Here is a 7,806-nt window from a genome sequence, read left to right as displayed (position 1 = left end):
GCCCCTGACCTGAGTTTTCAAAACACACCAACTAGTAACAGAAACCAGAAGCCTCATGATTGAGCAGCAACAAAATCCTCTCCCTCTTTAGCCTCTGCTCCAGTCTAGCAGTAACAGGTGGAATATGCAATCAGAGGCTTCAGCACACACAGCAGAACTGGTGACCTAGCCCCCAGTGGTGGTAGCCCTGACACTGCCTCCACCAGCAGCAGAGGCAGCATACAGGTCCCTGGGTCCCTGGACCACTGGCAGAGACAGCAACGTCCATGATCCCAGAATACCTGGTAGTGGTACAGCCAAAACCCCCAGAAAAACTGGGAGAAGCAGTGCAGGTGGTGCACAGAGCAGGAGAATACAAGCCTGTGGAGAGCACATGCAGAGCCAGTAGTGGAACACGAGACCCAGGAGACACCAGAAGCAGCAGAAGTGCTCGAAACCTAGTGAACCCATTGGCAACACGTACCTCTGCAATGACACTGTAAGCAGCAAGGCACCAGGAACTTTAGGGGTACAAGCAGCACAAAGAGGGCACCAAAAATGTCTCTAGCAGAGGCAGTAGAGGGTGGAAAGTGTAGGTTCTCGTATACAGCCAGAACTATCTCAGAGCCAAAGTAACCAAAGTCTTATCCAAATAAGAATGGTGGTTATTAACACAAATGTGCCGGCGGAGGATCTTTTCACCAAGTACCATGAAGAACTACAGTAACACTGCAGAACAGAAAGAGAATGAAAACTATCCAGAGACCAAACTTGAAATCACAGAAGACTACAATCTAACTGACAGAGATTTCAAAATAGCTATCATAAAGAATCTCAACAAGTTAAAAGAAAAATCAGAATGATAGTTAATTGAGCTCAGGAATAAAATTAATGAACAGAAAGAATACTTCACCAAAGAGATTTAAACTAAAAAGAAACCCAAACGGATTTTCAAGATGAAGAACACAATTACTGAGAAGAAAAATAAAGTAGAAAACATTAAAAATAGAGCAGACCAGGGGCTGGCCCAGTGGTGTAGCAGTTAAGTAGCTGCGCTCTGCTGAAGCAGCCTGCAGTTCGCAGGTTTGGATCCCAGGTGCACACCAATGCACCACTTGTCAAACCATGCTGTGGAGGCATCCCATATAAAGTAGAGGAAGACGGGCATGGATATTAGCCCAGGGACAATCTTCCTCAGCAAAAAGAGGAGGTTGGCAACTGATGTTGCCATCAGAGCTAATCTTCCTCACACACACACACACACACACACACACACACATAAAAATAGAGCAGACCATATGGAAAAGTCAATTGGTGAGCTCAAAAATAGAAATCTAGAAATAATTCAGGTGGAAAAGGAGAGACCTAAGATTTTTAAAAAATTAAGAAATTCTATGAGAAATATCCAGCTCAACTATGAAAAGTAATATAAGAATAATAGGTATCCCAGGAGGATAAGAAAGGGAGAAAGGAGCAGAGAGATTATTCAAAGAAATTATAGCTGACAACTTCCCAAACCAGGGGAAGGAACTGGACATACAAATACATGGAGCTACCAGAACTCCTAATTATCACAATGCAAAAAGATCTTCTCCAAGGCGTATAATATTAAAACTGTCAAAGTCAATGACAAAGAAAGAATATGAAGGGCAGCCGAAGAGAAGAAAGTAGCCTACAAAGGAACCCCCATCAGGCTTTCAGCAGGACTTCTCAGCAGAAACCCTATACTCTCAGAGAGATTGGAATGATATATTCAAAATACTGAAAGACAAAAACTATCAGCCAAGATTACTCTATCTATCAAGCAAAATTATCCTTCAGATATGACAGAGAAATAAAAGCCTTCCCAGACAAACAAAAGCTGAGGGACTTCATCACCAAAAGACCTGCCTTATAAGAATTTTGAAAGGAGCCCTCCTACATGAAACAAAACATCAAAGGTTTAAAAAGCTTTGTGCAAGGGGATAAATCAACAGAAAATTGCACTCTATATCAGAATAGGTTACAAAACAATTACAGTATAAAGGATAAAGTGAAAAAAAGCACAAAAAATAACTACAACCACTTCAACTTGGTCATAAACTCACAACACAAAAAAATAATTTGTAAAAACAAAAACGTAGGAAGGGAAGAAGAAAAGCACAGAATACCCATCGGCTAATGGAGATAAGAGGTTACGGGAAAAAAGACTATCTCATCTATGAGGTCTTTTATACAAACCTCAAGGTAACCATAAAGTAAAACATCAGATCAGAGTCCCAAATAATAAGCAAAGATAAAACTGAGAAAAACATCACAGAAAACCACCAAATTGAAATGGCAGATAGGTATACAATGAGAAAACAACCATGGAACATAGAACAACCAAAAGACAAAAGATAAAATGGCACTATTAAGTGTTTACATATCAATGATCACTCTAAATCTAAATGGATGAATTCACTAATCAAAATGGAAAGAGTGCTTGGATGGATTAAACAAACAAGATCCAACAATATGTTGCCTCCAGGAAACACATCTCAGCTCTAAAAACAAACATTAACTTAGGGTGAGGGGACGGAAGATGATAATCCAAGCAAATGACAAGCAAAATAAAGTGGATACAGTCATACTTATATCAGACAAAGCAGACTTCAAGACAAAAGAGAAAACAAGAGACAAAGATGAAGATTATATAATGACAAAAGAGACTTTCCAACAAGAAAACATAACACTTATTCATATATATGCTCCTAACACAGGAACAACAAACTATATAAAGCAACTATTAACAGACCTAAAGGGAGAAATTGGCAGCAACATAAAAATAGTTGGGGATTTCAATACCATACTTATGCCACTGGATAGATCATCCAGACAGTGTCAACAAAGAAACAGTGGCCTTAAATGAAACACCAGATGGACTTAAAAGATATATAGAGAAAATTCCATCCAAAAGCAGTAGAATACACATCCTTCTCATATTCCCATGGAATAGTCTCAAAGATAGGCCATATGTTGCAAAATAAAACAGGCCTCAATAAATGTAAGAAGATTGAAATCATATCAAGCATCTTTTCTGACCATAGTGGTATGAAATTAGAAATTAACTACAAGAAAAAAGCTGGAAAAATGACAAATATGAGGAGACTAAACAAATGATACTGAACAACTATTGGATCAATGAAGAAATCAAAGGAGAAATAAAAAATTACCTGGAGACAAATGAAAATGAAAACACAACACACCAAAACTTATGGGATGCAGCACAAGCTGTGCTAATAGAGAATTTTATAACAATACAGGACTACCTTAAGAAACAAGGAAAATTTTGAATAAACAATATTACACTTTACTTAAACAAACAAGGAAAACAAAGCCCAAAGTCATTAGAAGGAAGAAAATAATAAAAGAGTAGAAATAAAATAAATAGAGGTTAAAGAACACAGAAAGCATCAATGAAACTAAGAGATAGTTCTTTGAAATTATAAACAGAATTGACACTTAGCGAGACTTATTAAGAAAAAAAGCAGAGAAGGCTCAAATAAATAAAATCAGAAATGTAAGAAGAGAAATTTACAACAGATACCAAATAAATACAAAGGATTACAAGGGAATACTATGAAAACCTATACACCAGCAAATTGGATAACCAAGAAGATATGGGTTAATTCTTAGATTCATACAACCTCCCAAAACTGAATCAAGAAGAAATAGAGAATCTGACCAGACCAATCACAAGTAGAGAGATTGAAACAGTAATAAAATACCTTCCAAGAAATAAAAGTCCAGGATCAGATGGCTTCTCTGGTTAATGCTATCAAAGATTCAAAGAAGATTTAATACCTATCCTTCTCAAACTCTTCCAAAAATCGAATAGGATGCGATGCTTCCTAACTCATTTTACAAGGCCAACATTACCATGATACCAAAACCAGACAAGGACAACACAAAAAAGGAAATTACAGGCCAGTATCACTGATAAACATAGATGCAAAAATCATCAATAAAATATTAGCAAATTGAATACAACAATACATTAAAAGGATCATACACCTCAATCAAGTGGGATTTATTCCGGGGAGGCAGGGATGGTTCAAATTTGCAAATCAGTCAATGGGGTACACCACATTAACAAAATGAAGAATAAATATCATATAATCTTCTCAATAGATACAGAGAAAGCATTTGACAAGATCCAATATCCATTTATGATAAAGAAAAATTCTCAGTAAAATGGATCTAGAAAGAAAATACCTCAAGATAATAAAGGCCATATAAGACAAACCCATATGAACATTATACTCAGTGGTGAAAAACTTAACACTATTGCTCTGAGAACAGGAACGAGACAAGAATGCCCACTCCTGTGACTCTTATTCAACATAACACTGGAAGTTTTAGCCTAAGCAATTAGGCAAGAAAGGGAAATAAAAATGATCAAAATTGGAAAGGAAGAAGGAAAACTACCATGATTTGCAAAAGATATGATTCTATATGTAGAAAACAATAAAGAATCCACCAAAAAACTATTAGAAAAAATTAAGAAGTACAGTAAAGTTTCACAGTACAAAATTGACATTCAAAAACCAGGTGCATTTCCATACACTGATAATGAACTATAATAAAAAAATATCAAGAATACAATCCAATTTACAATCCCAACAAAGAAAATAAATACCTAGGAATAAATTTAACCAAGGAAGTGAAAGATGTATACACTGAAAATTCTAAGACATTATTGAAAGAAATCAAAGAAGACATAAAGAAATGGAAAGATATTCCATGCTCATGGATTGGAAGATTAAACATAGTTAAAGTGTCCATTTTACCTAAAGCAGTCTACAGATTCAATGCAATCCCAATCAGAATCCCAATGACATTATTCATGGAAATAGAAAAAAGAATCTCAAAATTTATATGGAAAAACAGAAGACCCCAAATAGCCAAAGAAATCCTGAGAAAAACAAAAACAAAACTGGAGGTAACACACTCCCTGAATTGAAAATATACTACAAAGCTGTAGTACCCAAAACAGCATGGTACTTTCACATAAACAGAGACCCAGATCAATGGAACAGAATTGAGAAAGCAGAAATAATACCACACATCTATAGACAGCTAATCTTCAACAAAGAGCTAAGATCATGCAATGGAGAAAGGAAAGTCTCTTCAATAAATGGTGTTGGGAAAACTGGACAGACACATGGAAAAAAAAATGAACGTAGATCATTGTCTTACACCATACACAAAAATTAACTCAAAATGGATTAAAAACTTGAATGTAACACCCGAAACCACCAAACTCTTAGGAGAAAACATAGGTAGTATACACTTTGACATCAGTCTTAGTGGTATCTTTTCAAATACCATGTCTCCTCAGGCCAAGGCAACAAAAGAAAAAAATAAACAAATGGGACTACATCAGACTAAAAAACTTCTACACAGCAAAGGAAACCGTCAACAAAATGAAAAGACAACCCACCAACTGGGAGAAATTATTTGCAAATCATATATCCAATAAAGGGTTAATTTCCAAAATATATAAAGAAGTTATCCAACTCAACAACAAAAAATGAACAACCCAATAAAAAATAGGCAAAGGATACGAATACACATTTTTTCAAAAAAGATACACAGGTGGCCAAAAGGCACCTGAAAAAATGTTCAATGTCACTAATTACTAAGGAAATGCAAACCAATACTACAATGATATATCACCTCACACCTGTCAGAATGGCTATAACTAACCAGACAGGAAATAACAAGTGTGAGTGAGGATGTGGAGAAAAGGGAAGCCTTGTGAATTGTTGGTAGGAATGTAAATTAGTGCAGACACGATGGAAAACAGTATGAAAGTTCCTGAGAAAATTAAAAATAGAACTACATACGATCCAAAAATTCCACTTCTGGGTATTTATCCCAAAGAAATGAAAACATTAACTTGAGAAGATACATGCACCTCTAAGTTAATTGCAACATTATTTACAATAGGCAAAATATGGAAGCTACCAAAGTGTCTACCAATAGATGAATGGATAAAGATGTGATATATATAAACAATGAATATTATTCAGCCATATAAAAGAATAAAATCTTGCCATTTCCAACAGCGTGGATGGAAACGTATAGCAGTATAGGGAATATAGTCAATAATATTGTATTAATTTTGTATGGTAACTAGACTTATCGTGGTGATCATTTAATAATATACATAAATATCAAATCACTGTGTTGTAAACCTAAATTAATATGATACTGCATGTCAATTAAGAAAAAAAGAAATCATGACTAGTAGGCACACAAGAGATCGACTATTAAATAAACTCAAAAAGGAAGAGAAAATCTGAATATGACTACAAAAAAAACAAAAATTGAGTTAGTAATCAAAAAACTACCTACAAAGGGAAGCTCAAGCCAAGATGGCTTCATTGATGAATTTGACCAAGAATTAATATCAATTCTTCAAAAAGATCCTCCAAAAAAATAGAAAAGGAGGAAACACACACCAAGATATTCAATAAGGCTCTGATACTAAAATACACAAAGACATCACAAGAAAAGAAAATTACAGACCTATATCTCCAATGAATGTAGACCCCAAAATACTCAACAACATGTGAGCACATCAAAATCAGGAATAGACAACAGGGATTATACATCAAGAAAAACTTGAATTTATCCCAGGAATGCAAAGTTGCTCTAACAACTGAAAAATTATTAATATAATGCACCATTATCAATAAAATGATGGTCAAAAACTGCATCATCATTTCAGTAAATGCAGAAAAATCATCTGACAAAATCCAATATCTTTCATGATAAAAATATTCGGTAAACTAGGAATATTGGGAAACATCCTCAAATGGATAAAAAGTACCTACAAAAAAGCCACAACTGACATCATACTTAATGGTGAAACTAAATGTTTTTTTTTCTTAGATAAGGAAAAAGATGACGAGGTCCACTCTCATCACTTCTATTCAACATTTTACTGGAGGTTCAAACCAAGACATTTGGGAAGAATATAAAATAAAGAAATCCACATTGGAAAAGAATATATAAAATACGTCTGTTGGCAGGTGAAATGATTATATGTAGAGAAAATATTTGGGAATTCACTAGAAAATATGCAATATAAAATTTCAATACACAATCCAAAATGAGATTAAGAAAACCGTCCCACCTCAATCATATGTCCCTTAATAACAGGGATACATTCTGAGAAAGGTGTCGGGCAGTTTCGTCATTGTGCAAACATCACAGAGTACACTTACACAAACCTAGATGGTATAGGCTACTACACACTAAGGCTGTATGATATTAATTTTATGGGATCATCATCATATATGCAGTCTGTCGATGAGTGAAATGTCGATATGTGGTGCATGCCTGTACAATAGCACCGAAAGAACAAAATATTTAGGAATAAATTTAACAGGAAAATTGCAAAACTTATACTGTGGAAACTACAAAGCATTGTAGAAATTACAAAAAATTTGTGTAAAAATTAACAAAGTTTATGAATAGATATTTCTCCAAAGAAGATATACAGGTGTTGAAAAAGCATGTGCAAAGGTGTTGAACATGATTAAGATCAGAGAAAGATAACTCAACCGCAGTGAGATACAACTTCACTCCTACTAGCATACCTATAATTACAGAGACAAATAATAATAAGGGTTGGAAAGGATATGCAGATTTTGGAACCACTATATATTGCTAGAGGGAATGAAAAATGATGCAGTCACTTTGGAAAATGATATGCCATATCCTAAAGGTGAAACAGAGTTGCTATATGACCTAGCAATTCTACTTTTTGGTACATATGCCAGAGAAAGAAAACCT

The sequence above is a fragment of the Diceros bicornis genome, chromosome 8 (assembly GCF_020826845.1).
Source record: "Diceros bicornis minor isolate mBicDic1 chromosome 8, mDicBic1.mat.cur, whole genome shotgun sequence".
In the NCBI taxonomy this organism is placed as follows: domain Eukaryota; kingdom Metazoa; phylum Chordata; class Mammalia; order Perissodactyla; family Rhinocerotidae; genus Diceros; species Diceros bicornis.
This window is presented reverse-complemented; position numbering follows the sequence as displayed.